General features: G+C 30.1%; 1 protein-coding gene across 1 annotated transcript in view; it reads left to right on the top strand.

The window, feature by feature from the left end:
* Window positions 1-17,549, top strand: part of LOC129918763 (uncharacterized) — a 30,607-nt gene that overhangs the window by 4,837 nt on the left and 8,221 nt on the right. The window lies entirely within an intron of this gene.

Genomic DNA, 17,549 nt, shown 5'->3' on the forward strand with positions numbered 1-17,549 from the left:
ACGTTGCATTTATGCAGTGTTGAGAACCAGTAACACTATGGGCATAAAGTGTGGCGTAGGTGTCAAGTTGTTAACTTTATGTGCGAACACCGAATACGCTAACGCTATATACTTATAGCCTCCTCCTTCAGATTTGTGGCGGGCGTCTGTAATGTCGTCGTCTTCCGCGCACCGCACCGGCACCGCACACTTCCATAGTCGCAGTCTTTTGGGTGCAAGCTGTGTTGTTCAATTATATTGCGTGGGAGACTCATTTTAACCATTTTTGGAAAATTGAGACAAGATTTTTCTTTTTGTGTTTATTTTTTTTTCTTTTTTTGCGATTTTTATTCCATTTTTTTTTCTTTTTGTTGATTTCATTTAAAATGTTATTTCTTGTTTTGGTATGTATTTTCAGTAATAGAACAAACAACACATAAATGGCAAATGGCAAACAGGCGTAAATTAGAGTTGGTGTCATATTATTTCAATAAATTAGTAAGATTTGTAAGTAGTGCTCGGTCATTTTGCTGTTGTGGGGCTGCAACAATTGGTTTTTGTTGAGAGAATATAGACTTAAAGCTTTGGGGGTGGAGTACTGACAGTTTTGTTATAAATGACAATATGGATGGACAGCCGGTTATAAATTTGTGGGTTGAAATAATGAGATGAGAGTGACTTTGTGTATACATGATCAGGCGGACTAGTAATGAGGCACCCACCTTGGGGAAAGTTACGAGTACTTAGGTACTATACAAATGAATGACGCGTTTTGAATCTGAAATTATACAAATAATCTTGTTGTAAAGACAACGTAATGGTAATGACAGGGGTCAATCTTATACAGGTTCATATGGGATCAAGGCAAATTGTATCCATATTTTGTTAAGTTAAATATTTGTATTAAACATTTTTTGAAGTTATACTTCAAAAATTTACTTATTGACAAAAATTTACTTCTTGACAAGAAGTGTCAAAGGGATTATCGGGCTTACAATAAGCACCATGTCGCCATTTCAAAACAGTAATGACGGGCCATTTCCGAGATTGACAATTGGACAGCAGGGCTGTCATTTCAAGTTTAGAGTTGGCTGTACCTTAGAATCTAAAAATGCAGTACACCGCAGTACTGCAAAAAAAAACACGCAACACGTGTGTCAGGCAACATGGTGCAAGTGCATGTTGCATGTGGCAAGTAACACGAGGCATGTTGTATTCAGCATTCAGCATGCAACATGTGGAGGTGCGTGAGGAAAGTTGGTTATGGCAAGTTGCATGTGGCAGGTTGTATTTCTTTTCCGGTGTTTGTATTAGAATGAATTGCTGTGAGTGAGAAGTATAACTTCAATAGCGTGTATATATACTAGGGTGTCCGTTATTTCCCAAAGTGATTTTTTCGGGGGAGACACCCCCTAGATCGAAAGTTTAGGGCCTAAATACGGGGAATTTAGCATAAAAAAATGTTTTTGAGGTCATTAACCCGTGCCTCTAGGGTCACTCTCTATACAAATTTGTATGGCAAATTTTTAACTCATACATAAAATTTTTTTTCTCTCGAGTTAAATCATCTTTTTTTAAAATGTTTGATAATTCTGGTTGGAAAACAGTTACTTTAAAAGATCACATTCAAAATTTTCCAGTAAAATAATTTTTTAATTTTCGGGAAAAAATAAATTTAAACGTATTAAAACGGCAAAAGTTTCAAATAAAAATTTAAAAAATTAAATTTTTTGATTTATACACACATTTTTGAATGCAACATTTGAAAATATTTAAAAACCAATAAAACTGCATCAAAAATTTTGTGATAGGAGGTGTACTTTAAGAATAATAAAATAAAACGTAAAAGCAAAAACTACGAAAACAGCTAATAATTTCAAAAACCGAATTAAAATATAAAAAAAAATTTTAACGGGAAATTTTGAATGTGATCTTTTAAAGTAACTGTTTTCCAACCAGAATTATCAAACATTTTAAAAAAAGATGATTTAACTCGAGAGAAAAAAAATTTTATGTATGAGTTAAAAATTTATTATACAAATTTGTATGGGGAAAGTATGACCCTAGAGGCACGGGTTAATGACCTCCAAAAAAAATTTTTTTGCTAAATTCCCCTTATTTAGGCTCTAAACTTTCGATCTAGGGGGTGTCTCCCCCGAAAACATCACTTTGGGAAATAACGGACACCCTAATATATACAATGTACCTTTGAAAGTTTTCTTTGTAATGACAAGACAAAAAAAAGTTCAAGATTTGCGCAACATTTTCTCTCTTTACAACTGGATTAAAAATTTTTTGTCAAAAAAAAAAAAACAGAATTTTTTAAAGATGACAATATTGTAAGGCCTCAATAAAAAAACGAATTTCAAGAAATTTGTGGGCATACATACATACATTTATCTTAGGTTGGGGTCGAAATTCTGTATGTTGCAAAATTCTGTATTCAAAATACTGTATGCCAAAATACTGTATGTCAAAATTCTGTATGTGCAAAATGCTGTAGTAACAAAATTCTGAAAGTCAAAATTCTGTATAGCAAAATTCTGGTTGGTCAAAATACTGTATTTCAAAATTCTGTACATCAAAATTCTGTAAATCAAAATTCTGTAAAAATGCTGTAAAAAAATATCGTTTTGATAATGTAAAAAAGTGCGCGCGCACTTTTTTACATTATCAAAACTATATTTTTTTACAGAATTTTGATATACAGTATTTTGCCGTACAGAATTTTACAAAACAGAATTTTGCATGTCAGTATTTTGTTGATACAGTATTTTGACGTACAGAATTTTGTATTTACAGTATAATGCCGTACAGAATTATGGTATTACAGTATTTTGACCCCACAGAATTTTGACGTACAGAATTTTGACAAGCAGAATTATGACCCGCTCCTATTTATCTTCTTGAGTAATAACAGAATGTCATTTATACATACATACCTGTTAGTAAAAGAAAAATAAAATGTTGGACTATGCTTCACTAACTATGTATCGTCTATGGTCAAATTAACTAAGAATATTAAAGCTCTTTAATATGCATAAACAAAAATTTTATAAATTTAATAAAAACTTAAAAAATAATATAAAGTTCGTTTAAAAACAACAAAAAACATCCCTTTAAATGTTTTTAACCGGTTTTTAAATATAGTTTTTTCATATGTATGTACCTCCTCAAAAAATTAAAAAAAAAAAATCGACAGTTCATTAAAAAGCAAATATTAATTAACAAATGAAAACAAATTTTTAAAAAAATATTCAGTGGCCCGTTATTACAAGATACAACCCCTATTTTAACTATGAGATTATGCTATTTTAAAGGGTTTTGTTCGAAAAAATCGTTAATATTGGCATGAGATCATCATACTTCAACAAAACGGTTCTATGGCTTCTAACGATAACAAATTGTTTCTTTTATATTAAAAGTTGGATCATACCTGATGTCCTGTCACAGTGTATGTATTTTCATCAATCAAAATATAGTTAGTCGATTTTGAGAAAAAAAAAACCTTCTCCTTACGGAATTACCAAAATCTGTTAACTGCAAAATTTGAGAAAAATAGCTTCAATATTTGTGGCACCTAGAAATAGAGACAGACAGGCTGACATGTATTGCGGTACTTTCGATATCCAAAACGCGTAATTCCTGAGCGTCAAACAAAGAACAATTACTTTTGATCTGTGGGGCGAAGTTACTCCTGCTTAGCAAAGTAACCCCGTTTAACGATACCAAAGATTTTCGTTTTCTTTTCTATCATGTTTTTAAATTTGTTAGAAATCCTTTTCAGTGGAAAAACGAACATATTTGTTTTTTATCCCTTAAAAATCTGTTGAAATATTTATGCATTTCCTGAAAAATACAAAATGTATTTTTTTTTTAATTTGACCATGACCCTACAGTTTCAAAATCCCGGTTTGAAAATTTGTAATTACCTTTTGTCATTTCATTATTAAGACATTCGTTTAAAAAAAAACCATAAGTCACGCTAAAAAAAATTATTGCAGGAGTCAATAAAATCAATTCACAAATAAAATGGATTTTAAATATTTTTGCTCGATCTGAATATGCAATCAAAAAACTCAAAAAATCCTTAAATATCATTTTATTTGTGAATGAAACAGATTTTTATTAGCTCCTGCAAAAATTTAACTATGTGACTTAAATATGAAAGATTCATTTGTTTGGCAAAGTATGCAATTATTTTTATTTGAAAAAAAAAATTTGAATTCAAAACCTAAATAAATTTAAAAAAAATAATTAAAAAATTGTAGACTAGAGAATACAATTTTATAGATTTAGATTTATAGGTTTTTAAAATATATATTTTAGAAAATCGATACGATAACCAGACTTAATTATGTATTTCTGATTTAGTTTACTAACTAAATGAGAAAACCAAACATTCCAAATAGAAGTCAATTAAACAAAAAATATAGTGCGTATACACCGTAGTGAACATGTTGATACTTTGAAATATTTCTCCCCAAAAACCTTAAAAATGAATTTTTTTTGTAAACCATTTAAGAACGTTTGTTTATAAAGAAGATACCCTCAAATAATTAAAAGTAACTTCACAGAAATAATTATGAAAATGGAGTAATAAATACTAACTGGAATGAATCTAAAACTCATATTTTAATAAATTTAAAAAAAAACAGCGAAATTTATATTTGAATAGTTCCTAAATAAAGTGATTTAATAATAAGAATGAAAAAATATTTCACTGCATTTAACTACTATTGTGCTCATTTCCCTAAAATAATATAATGTAAACAAACAAAAATCCCATTTAAGGCATCTCTCAGCTGCATTGCTTTTATTTTAAAACTCATAAAATTCCAATTTCCCTATTCCAAATTTTACATTTTTCCTATAACCAATATAATAGTTTAGCTGACTCTGCGCGTAATCCACCCAATTGAACTTAAATCCAAATTCAAAATTTCGCACAACCTCCTTCTCACAATCGAATTTTGCAAAAAGGACTTTCATTTCACCAATTTTGGAATCACCTCTGTCATATAAATACAATACACATCCAACCAATTTAATCCCACAAATGAAACACATGAAAATGAATTAATCGCTTTTGCGTAGGCCTTCTCACAATCGACGGCTATGTAAGGCAACCCGCGCACGAATTTGGCAAACAAAAATCTTTTTTTTAACAAAAAACAAAACGAAAAAAAAATCAATAACAAAAGTCTAAAAGCCTAAACACAAAAGTAAAACCTCCTAACTCCATATCTGCATTAGCGTGAGTACAGAGTAACTAAATTGTACTCCTCTCGTACGTGCATTACGAATAGAAATTATATTTTGACCATAAAACTATATACGACAACAACGCCATCGTCGTCGTCGTCATCACCATCAGTAAAAAAAACCAAAGTACTAACAAATATATATAAATATATCTCTAGGTACAAGAAAATTGCAAAAATTAAGTCGTCGCAGTTTGGTATCTGTTGGCTGATTTTGCTTACCCTCTCTGGTGGATTTGGTTAAAAGATATTCCGTCTAAAAATTCCGCCCAAACACCTTCGCACCATAATCCATATTTGGTTGGAAAGCATTTAATCTGTGCAAATAGTTTGGGTTCCGTTGAAACTGCTGAAGTTATGACGCGAGATATCTAGTCATAGTTTGGAAAGTCAAGTTGCAAAAAAAAATTACTATCGATGTCAGCTTAAAATAAATGGAATCCGCTTAAATTCTCTTAAATTTAAGCTGAACTTCATTTCAGTATGAATTTTCATTTTAAAAACCCGACAGAAAATAAAAATACGATATCCGCTTAAAATAAGTGGAATCCGCTTAAATTCTGTTAAAGTTAAGGTAAACTTCATTTCAATATGAATTTTCATCTTAAAAAAAAAACGAGAAAAAATTTTAAAAAAAACCTACAAAAAATAAAAATACGATGTCCGCTTAAAATAAGTGGAATCCACTTAAATTCTGTTAAATTTAAGGTGAACTTCATTTCAATATGAATTTTCATCTTAAAAATACAATGTGCGCTTCAAATAAGTGGAATCCGGTTAAATTCTGTTAAAGTTAAGGTAAACTTCATTTCAATATGAATTTTCATCTTAAAAAAAAAACGAGAAAAAATTTAAAAAAAAACCTACAAAAAATAAAAATACGATGTCCACTTAAAATAATTGGAATCCGCTTAAATTCTCTTAAATTTAAGCTGAACTTCATTTCAGTATGAATTTTCATCTTAAACAACCGACAAAAAATAAACACACGATGTCCGCTTTAAATAAGTGGAATCCGCTTAAATTCTGTTAAATTTAAGGTGAGCTTCATTTCAATATGAATTTTCATCTTAAAAAAAAAACAGACAAAGAAAATACGATGTCCACTTAAAATAAGTGGAATCCGCTTAAATTCTGTTAAATTTAAGGTGAACTTCATTTCAATATTAATTTCCATCTTAAAAAACCGACAAAAATAAAAATACGATGTCCGCTTAAAATAAGTGGAATCCGCTTAAGTTTTGTTAAATTTAAGGTGAGCTTCATTTCAATATGAATTTTCATCTTAAAAAAATAGACAAAGAAAATACCATGTCCACTTAAAATAAGTGGAATCAGCTTAAATTCTGTTAAATTTAAGGTGAACTTCATTTCAATATGAATTTTCATTTAAAAAAAAAAAACCGAAAAAAATAAAAATACGATGTCCGCTTAAAATAAGTAGAATCCGCTTAAATTCTGTTAAATTTAAGGTGAACTTCATTTGAATATGAATTTCCATCTTTAAAAAAAAAAACGAGAAAAAATAAAAATACGGTTTCCGCTTAAAATAAGTGAAATCCGCTGTTCAATTAGATGAACTTCATTTCAATATGAATTTTCATCTTAAAAAAAAAAAAAAACCGACAAAAAATTAATTAGTTTCTTAATTAAAATATTTCTACATAAAAATAAGATAATTTTCCGCTTAAATCAAGTCGATTTCTGTCAAATTGATCATTCAAAAATTAAGAAGATTTGTCCGCTTAATTTAAGACGGAAGTCATCTTGGAAAAAAACCATGCCGAAATCCGCTTAATTTAATACGGAATCCGCTTGTTTTTAGGTGGTCTGTTTTTCTCCGTGTACCAAGTCCAAAAAATCAATATAAAATTTAATTTCAAATTTTTCAATGCTCAAATTTTTTTTTTTTTTGATCTTGAATGTTCTTACTTAAAGTTTTCTTATTTAATCTCTTTAAAAAAAATACAACTTATATTCCTGACCTATATATTTTGTTAGGTTTAGGATAAGTGAATCCAAAAAAAACTTTAAAAGGTTTACGTTTCTGTCAATGGATGGCATTTTTTTGGTTATATACGGAATCTAATAGTGATATTGTAGAATAAGAGTGCAACAGCTGACTAAGTAGATAGAGTAGGTATATGGATTCCCTTATTTGGATTATTTGTAACTTCACAATTATTTGTTAGTTACAACAGAAAAGTTAGTGCTTCCAGCTATCAAACATTACACACGCACTCACACAATGCGTATCACGTTGTGTTCCGAACGACGAGTGCTACGGTTTCCATCCACCAACGCAATGTTAATGTAGGTACTAGAACTCTTGCAGTCTTGTGTCTTGACCATAAATGGAATTGTTTTGCAAAATAAAATCTTGCATAGATGGAGTTGGTTTAGATGATGATTATTATGACTTGAAACCATTTATGAAAAAAGAAAAAAGGTTTTAAGTTGGTAGTTGATATTTTAGAGAAGTGAAGTTTGCTCAGCAGATAATAACGTTCAAAAAATGAGAGCATATTTTGTTAGTGGGGGTAAAAATAAGTAAAGATTGATGAGTATAACTGTGTTCTTTGTTTGGGTTTATTTTTTTTCATTATGTACTTTTTGTCAAGAAAAAATGAGACCCCAAATTTTATCAATGTACACATATGTGGCTGTCAGACACAAAAACGGGGTTCCAACTCAAGGAATCGATGAAGAACTTATCATAGGACTAGTCATCAAAGAAAGCCCATCAAATGACAATACACTTCAAAATTGGTATGCAAGAAGTATTGATCGGATATTTTCGAAAAGTCGAAAATAGTGATACCAGCAATACACACATTTTTAAAAAAAAGTTAATGTTTTTTCAAAAACAGCTTTAGGCAAGATGAAAATTTTTTTTCCAAAAACTTTATCACAAATAAAATTGTGAAAACCAACATTTTTGAATTTCAAAACAATGTTTGAAATAATATTTCGAAAAAAAGTAAGTAACTTTTTTGAAATTCGGATTTTACATAATGTTAGTCAAAACAACAAATTTAGGGTAAAAATGGACACAAAATGTTCCTTTTTTTCTGCTTTCTGCACCATCAAAAGCTTTTCGAGTCGAGATATGTTTTTTGCTTCAAGTTTTTTTGTTTTTTATCCGCTACATATTTATCCGCTTCACTTCAAATACATAAGTATTAATGCATTCTGAATCAGTCATTCTCATTGGTCATCATGAACTTACTTCAATTGGCAAATTATCCGTTTTTATACTTTGTTTAGAGAAATAACCTCCTAAAAAATCTCTGTTATTGATCAATAGAGGTATTCATGAAACGGTGTTAACTCTGTGTAAACCTGATAAAGTGGTAAATGTGTCAAAATTTGGGCTTGAACGATCGTTTATCATATTTACCATTTTACAAGGTTTACCCAGAGCTTACATCGTTGCATAAATACCACTAATGTTAACTGTACAAAATTGTAGGGTCAAAATAAAATTCCAAATTTTCTGTAATTTTTCAAATGGCTATGTTTAAATGGATCGTTAAAAATTGTTACATTGAATTCATAAAAAACTATTTGTTTTGAATGTAATCTGAATGGTGCCGTTATTTTGATTATGTTTTTTTTTTTTGTTCTGACTTGGCTTATTTTATTAATTTGTAGACCTTGCTTTAACCACTTTTCACCTTCTCACTGCAAAATCGAACTTTAAATAAAAAAGGAATATTTTTTCTTTTATACATACATCGGTATCTTAGCGAATAGTTGGTGTACAGAAAATTAAAAACTTGTACTTGAAAAAACAAGTCTTCCATTCTTTAGATGAGTTTTAAGTGTTTTTTTTTTTTTAATTGCAGGTAAATCAATATTATCAAGAAAACCTTTAATGTTGTGTGCTCTTAACAAAACTCGTATCTTAATTCAATACTTTACTTCAGAATGCCCTATTTCCCAGATGATCCTATTTTCACCAAAGGAGGTACACGATTGGATCGCACGTACTTGATCTTATGGTAAAAATTGCTTAAAATACTAAAACTCTTTAAGAAAAAGTCAGAAAGTCAGATGTAAAGAAAACGGTTCTATGGCAGGTACCTTTTACAAAGTTGCAAACAAATATTTTTTTTTTTTATTTTAAAACTAGGACATTATTTGTTACAGTACATATTTTTTCAAACAAAATTAATAGTGTCGTTTTTAAGAATAAAAACTTGTTCCAGTTTGAAAATGTATGACCTTATATTTTGGTTCTGAAAAAATCACCGAAAACTCTTAATGACAAAATTTAAAGTAAATCGCTTCAGTGATTTAAGCTTCTAGTTAGAGACTGACAGAAAGAATTGCGAGACCCACTTTTAAACAATTTAGAGTCAAAAGCCTATATACACAAGTAGTATTTATAAATATAAATCGAATTTTTCCAATTACATATGCAAGCATGTCCTTTCTTTATTATTAATTCTCATGTGATTATTATTATTATTATTTATATATTTTATTACATATCATAAAAAAAATACTCTAATTTATTTAATTATCCAAAAAGAAAATTTAATAATCTAATAATTTCAATTAAAATTAATGCTCTGGTAAAAAAAATCACAACAAAAACATTACTGTTAAAAAAAGAGCCAAGTTCTCCTATGTTGAAATTATGCTGGCACAAAAAGTACTGAGATGTAAAAGTGTACCAAGTTCTAAAGTTTGGGTTCAAATTCGTATCAATAAAATTTTGATTGTTCTCTTGACAATTTTTCTTTTAATTACCGATTTTTAAAGTTATTTCAAAAATTGTCAAGTAAACAATCAAAATTTTATTGATACGAATTTGAACCCAAACTTTAGAACTTGGTACACTTTTACATCTCAGTACTTTTTGTGCCAGCATAATTTCAACATAGGAGAACTTGGCTCTTTTTTTAACAGTAATGTTTTTGTTGTGATTTCACTACTTTTTGCAAGGTAAGGCTGTAGAATTGAAAATCTCTATATTTGATGAAAATTCAGTGAAAATGGGCGGTTGCCACGCCCCCTGGCTGAAATTCTCAAACTTTAAATTTTTTCCTTTGTATAAACTACCAGCTCTACCATTCTACCAAATTTCAAGATTCTACGATAATCAGAAGTGCTCTATAATATTTGATGATAATTCAGCGGAAATGGGCGGATGCCACGCCCCCTGAATTGAAAATCTCAAATTTTCGATTTTTCCCTTTGTATACACCACAAGCCCTATCACCGTGTAAAATTTCAAGTTTCTACGTTAACGGGAAGTTCTCCATAATTTTGATGATCTGTCAGTGAGTGAGTGAGTCAGTCAGTCAGTTACGGTTTTTGCGATTTTTGAAGCCCTATATCTCAGAAACTACTCATCGTAAAAGGCTGAAATTTTGTGAGGAGTTTGGTTTTGACAAGCTCAATAAATGTAGCGAGTTTGAAATTTCCATCATCTTTGGTGTGGAAGTTAGAGGGGGGTCGAAAATGGCCTGAGTTGTTTCCTGTAAATAAGGGTGTAGTGCCAAAGTTGCTAGAGAACTTGGCTGGGCACTACCGTGCCCCTTGATATCAGAACAATTACCGACCGGAAAATGTCTTAAACGACAATTGCCGGTGGCACTTACATATAAATATCTATGTTAACTTTTTGTATCGTTCTAAAGGTATAACTTCAACTCTAAATTTGAAAAAAAAAAGTTAAAATATTAATAATGTGAAATCATTGTCGCCACAGTGTCTTCGAAACCAAAAAATCATTTTTATGCGTGGGCAAGCCAAAAAAACTGAATGAAATCGTAAGATCATTAAAAATAAAACGAAAGTTATGACTAAAAATTAAAATATAACAGATATTGGCTCCATATTTGTATCTTTCAAACACACACTAAAAAATAAAATATTATTCATAAAGTTATTCAATTAAAAAAAAAAAATTGATGACCAATTAATTTAAGCCACCCCACTGTGCAAATATTTTAATTTTATGGTCTTTAAGCCAAATTAAATTAGTTGAGTAGTTTATGGCTTTTTTTTCCAAAATATGGCAAATGTTTTGAAAATGTTTAATGTGTATTGCCTGATATATTTATAGATTTATGTGATTTCCGCTCTATAAATTATTTTATTACTTAATTTGAATAAATTCAATGTGGGTGGCCAAATAAATACAAAATCTTTTACAAAAAAACAATTACTCATTTATTAAAATTATTAATACAAAAATATAATTTTGGATATTTAAATCCTCAAAAATCTCTCTTACTAATTTGAATAAACATAACCCAAAAATATTTTTTTCTATTTTTGTCCAATTTACACGAAAATAAATCAAATACATTTTTTTCAATCTCTCACTAGTTTACTAGGTCAAGTCGAATAAGTTCAAAAACATTCACGCATTACCTGTCAACTAGTCAGCAAACTGATTAAATGCCACCCACCTAGACTGACAGCTATTCAAAATCTCTGACAACTTGTCAATTTTTATTTTTGAAATTTTCCTAATATTCACTATTATCATAAAAAAGAGCATGAACATAAACCCAAGAAGACTCCAAAAATACACATCAAATCAAAAGTCACACGATCATCTTCCATCCATTCTATATACCCTGTACGATCGGCAAAAGTAAAGAAAATAAAATCAAAAAAAGTAAAAAAAAAAACTAGAACACACTCACGCAGAAAGATTTTTTTTGAAAATATACAATCTACTCTATATAGCAGCTATAAACATGTATGTTTCAAAAACGACCACCACTGCTGCCAAAGGTAGCAATGCGAAATTAAAGCCGCATTCTGCCATCTACCAAATTTAGGCAACTTACTCATATTTCGAAAACTTGCGTTCCAAATTAAGAACTTTTCTCTTGATTGAAAAAAAAAAAAAAATACAAAAACAAACACACGCAGATCGTGTTTGTAGAACGATTCGAACGACACATAGCGTTCATTTGGGATGTAAACAGTGTTGGGGTTGAGGGTAGAGAAAAACACCGCCAAGAACAAATATATAACCAAAGCAAGACGAAAATTAAGTGAAGCAATTTGTCAGGCATGCAATGTTTTTTTTTTTTGAGATGAGTAAAAGACCATCTCTCTTTCCGAGAACAAAACTACATAGAAAAGCTAAACAACACCAACAAAAAGTGCTGTCATGTTGTCTCGAGAAGTGATTTTCATTTCGGATCTCATTATTTACTCATCAAATGGAAAAGCGTGGCCAGCATGCTAGACTTTATTTTAACAAATTTTTTAACAAAAAATTAGTTTCAAAAATTAATAATTTCCGAAATGCAACGTTATTACCAAATTCCATAAGGGTGGCCCATCATTTTTTTTTTTTTTTTTGATAAAAAAGGGGTGAACCATGATATTTTTATAGACACTTTAGATTCTTGCTTCCAATCTCAAAAGTAACATAATTGCTGAATTTGATTTGTGAACCATTATTATTATTTAGTTTTTCGCAATAGACCCACATTTTCTCCACACCTAAAAAAAAACACCCTTTCATATAAAAAAAAAAAGTATGGCCCAATTGTATATTTGAAGTTCCTATGGCAAAAACTAGATTTTTAATAATGCTCGTAAGGGTACATTGATTTAAATAGACTTATCACGAATGTTCCTTACTTCCTCAAAAAAACACCCTTTCACCTAAAATAATTTTATAGACTGTTTATATTCTTGTTGCTTCTAGTAAATTTAAAATTTTTACCAATTTTCACTTACATAGGTATCACTTTTGCCTAATTTTGTTGCATAATTCTGAATCTCAGCATTTCTTAGAAAAAAAAAAACACCCTTTCACTCAAATTAATGTTTTATTGACTTTCACTCCCTGTCACTTTTTTTCGAAAAAAAACACCCTTTTACCCAAACATTTTTTATTGACTCTTTTGATGCTTGATTCTTATTGTAAAAGGAAACTTTTTGCCAAATTTTATGAGGTTAAAAATTCTTCTTTTTTTTAATGCCTACTTAACCTGTACTAAATTTATTTTAAAAGTTTTACAATATTAAATACTTGTATGCACTTTTTTATAGTTAGACATTTTTATTCTAAGAAAGCGTCATGTTTTTCACATCTCTTTTTGGATATGTTCAGAATGTTTTTTTTTTAACAATTTCACCAAATTTCAAATTCTGTTTTAAATAAAAAAGAAAAATTAATTAAGCCTGGCAATGTCATTTATAAAGAAATAAAAGCTATGAATCAACTCACTAAGTACTAATTGATATCATTGAACGCGTCATCGTTTATGAAAAAAAATAAAAAAAAAAAAACAAACAAAAATTGATACCAATTTGTGTGTTGTGAGTTCAACAAGTGGCCAAAAACTTAATGTTTGTAGTGGTGGTTATTTTTGGCCAATCGAGGAAGAAAATATCATACGTGGTATTTTTATTTTATTTTTTTAATATTATAAAGTATATTTTTTATGTATTTTAGTCTTATGGGTGTTTAAGTTATGTATTATTTATAAATATGTACATATATCTACTAAGGTATTTTGGTATTTAATAAAAAAATAAATTTTATTTTAATATTTTGATTTGCCTTTGTTGTTTCTTTTTTTGAATTTTAAAATTAATAGTGGGATTTTGTAAAAGAAAAGAAAAAAGAAGATAATTGCAGAGATATCCACACGATAGATAGAATGGTTCTGAGAAAAGATCCGTTGACGAGAAAAAACACTAGGTACCTACATACAGGGGTGTACACTCCCTTGGGGCAAGCGGGGCGGCGCCCCGGGGCCCCCAACCGACAACAGGGCCCCACTGGAGACAATGCAGAGAAGGAAACTGTAAGAATAAATTGAGTTACGAAGTAAATTAAAATGTATTTGAATCACTTCGTATACAAAGGCGACAAATTATGTCATTCAGTGTAATGTATGTATAATGCATGTAATGTAAACAATATATATTGATTTAAAAAAAAGGTTACCCCAAAGGGCCCCAAAAAAATAAACTGCTTTTTTAAACTAAAAATTATAATTTTATCTTAGGGCCCCAAAAAATATTACTTGAAAAATCTTTGCAACCACAAATAATACATTAGGAGCCCCCAAAAAAGCAAACAAATTTTTGTTAATGACATACCAAATATTACTTCAAGGCAATACATTAGGGGCCCAAAAAAAGCAAACAACTTCAGGCCAGGGGCCCCAAAAGCCTTTACTCCAGGGCTTCAAAAAAAATAAATAAAAAAATAAGTTTTTTAAATTAAATTACATTTGTTGATGGATTAATAAATATTACTTTAGGAGCTCGAAAAATATTATATAAAGGGTCGAAAAAAATAATTTTTCAGGAACCCCGTTAGTTGAGAGGCAATCAAATATTAATTTGGGGGCCCCAAGTTCTATTACTAAGGAGCCCAAAAATATTCATCAAATTTTCTGATGGCATGACAAATATTATTTAAGGATCCTCAAAAGCTATTACTACAGCGGTTCAAAACAATCAAATGGAAAATTAAATATCAATTCAAGGGCCCCAACATAAATACATCAGGGCCCAAAATAAAAACATTACGTTATTGGTGGTATTCCGAATATTACTTCAGAACAGAGGCCCCAATACCTATTAATTCTTGGCTCCAAAAAAATTATATTATATTTTGAGGCCCTTAATTATGAGGCCCCGAAAATAATTTTTCAGGGGCCCCAAAAGAAATAAACTATGTTTGATGATGGAAAATCAAATGTGTACATATTACTTCAGAACAGAGGCCTCAAGAACAATCAATTTTAAGCTAAAAAAAAATATTTTAGGGGCCTCTAAATATTTAACTTTGGGGGTCCCAAAATTAATATTTCAGGGGCCTCACAGAAAAAAAAAACTATGTTTGATGATGGAAAATCATATATGTACATATTACTTCACAACAGAGCCCCGAGAACTATCAATTCTAACCTAAAAAAATTTATTTTAGGGGTCTGTAAATATTTAATTTTGGGGGCCCCCTAGTACAAGTATTTACTACTTTTATGATAGACATTTTAAGTAAATATAGCAAAGTGCATTACGAACATATTAAAACATTAAAATAAACCTAAAAATAAAAAGCCATACAAAAAAATGTATGGCGTATACGTACTTTTTTTTTGTATCTAAGGAGCCGACAAATATCAAAGGGGCCCCAAAATTTAGTCTTGCCCCGGGCTACTCAACGTACGCCACTGCCTACATAGGTTCATGTATTAGGGCTGCAGAATTTTGAGCATGATATCGTTTATAAAGTAAATCTTAGAAGTTTTTTTCAGACCGCTAAAATCGACTCCATCTAAAGGATGATTCACGAGGAATGTGCCAAAAAGCTAGAGCGTGTGCTTTATCTTTTTGTAATAGACAATAACTTTTTCTTTTCTTTTGTTTTTTTTTTTTTTTATTGTCAAGGAATAGTTTTTGAAAACTTTATTTTCAAACCCAAAAACAAAAATCGAACAATTTTTTTTTCAAAATTGTATGTAATTAACTATGTACTAACTATGTTTTCAAAATTCATTAGTTTTTAGTTAAAAACAAAAAACATAATGCGAAAATATATAATCTACTTTTTTTTAGGAAAACCTTTTATGGGGTAGCTAATTTAAATAATCATTTTTAGCAAAAAAAACAAAACCGACTTCCATGGATCAAAATTGGGTTTTATGGTTTTTAAAATAGTTCCTATGGCAAAAAGTGAACGAAATTGAAATAGGACCACACTGCAGCCACCAGCTATCCAATACAAAAAGAATTATCAAAATTGGTTCACTCAGTCCAAAGTTATGCGGTAACAAACATAAAAAAAAAAAAAAAAAATACAGACGAATTGAATACCTCCTCCTTTTTGGAAGTCGGTAATAAAAAGATTCGAACTTTCAGTTTCTTTTATTTTTACGGGGTTGGACTTGTTGGTAAATTAATTTATTCAGCCCTATTGTGAGTTTCACGTGAACAAAATTCCACCAAAAAAAAAATTAATTTCCTTTTCCCCTGTTGTGAGTTCGAAGGAAAAAGTTGTTTACGTTCGGAAAACTCCCCGTATTTTAAACTTTTTTTTAGATGATATGCTAAGTAGTCGACAGCTATTTTCTTATTTTAATTTTTGTGGAAAATGAAAATTTTCTTCTAGTGAAACTCATGATAGCTTTTGAAATTCCGGGTGGAAAAATTTCCACTTGAAGCTCAGGATAGGGCTGATTAATTTTTATTTTTGAACTATTAAGAATCTGGATTAAAATCGAATTGGCGAAATTAATTCACAATCATCTAGTGTCTGTCTTCAACTAAAGAATAAGGCCTTACTGTATTTATTAGACTTGAGTCTAACGTTCGACTCGCGAGTCACAATAGGGTCCTACTTAATGAAAAACTAAACAATTTCATCAACTCATTTGAACTCAGCTAAAATTCTCAATACAAATTTGTTTTCTTTTTCGATATGAATAAATAGTACGCATACGCCCCCATGTACCATAGAATAAAATCTGTAACAAGTGTCTGCAATGCGTATTTGTCTCAACAATTTCAATTAATTTTTTCCTATTATAAGGTATCAATACATTGTGGCAACCCTCGAAAACGTGTTATTCATCTTTCATCTCGAGATCCTGTGTTATTTATAAATATTTTTGCCATAAACGATGTTCTTGCCATATTTGGTATAAAAAATCGGCCAACAAGATCACCTTCTACATACAAATCCCCCCAGAATGCGAATGAAACTCTAGGCTAACGTGTCGGTACGGCGCGGCAGCACTCTCAACGATAAAATAATTCTCTTTAAGCACGAAAATAGCTTATTTTAAAAACACACAGAAAGAAACAAAAAAGAAACTAGCGCACAAGTAGTCTTGCATTTTATTTATTTTCGTTTTTTTTTTTTTGTGTTTTTGAAACCACTGATAAGATTGTTGAGTATCCAGCCAAACCATACCGACCGGTCTTTTATATGCGTTAGGCAGGCGGCAGGCCTATTTCAGCTTTTTCAAAAACGATGTCGTCATCAGTTAAATGGCAAAAACACGTTTTTCCAATAGTTCTATCTCTTTCTTTCCCTACACACGTAATAATTGAATATGATATTTTAGAGGGTCTAGAAATAAACCTACAAAAAGCCTTCTGTGTATTTACGGATCCGTGTATGTTCAAAAAAAAAATCTCTAAAATCTAAAAATCATCTCCGATTGGACATCGGATGCCATCAGCCAGCGCGAGCTAGCCAGATCACCATCACAGTATTTTGGGTGTAAATAGAATGTTAGAAACGCTTCGCTCACACTTTTCGAAAATACGCTCCCTATTGTAGTGTGTATTTTTTTT

This window comes from Episyrphus balteatus, chromosome 4 (assembly GCF_945859705.1).
Source record: "Episyrphus balteatus chromosome 4, idEpiBalt1.1, whole genome shotgun sequence".
NCBI classification, from domain to species: Eukaryota; Metazoa; Arthropoda; class Insecta; order Diptera; family Syrphidae; genus Episyrphus; species Episyrphus balteatus.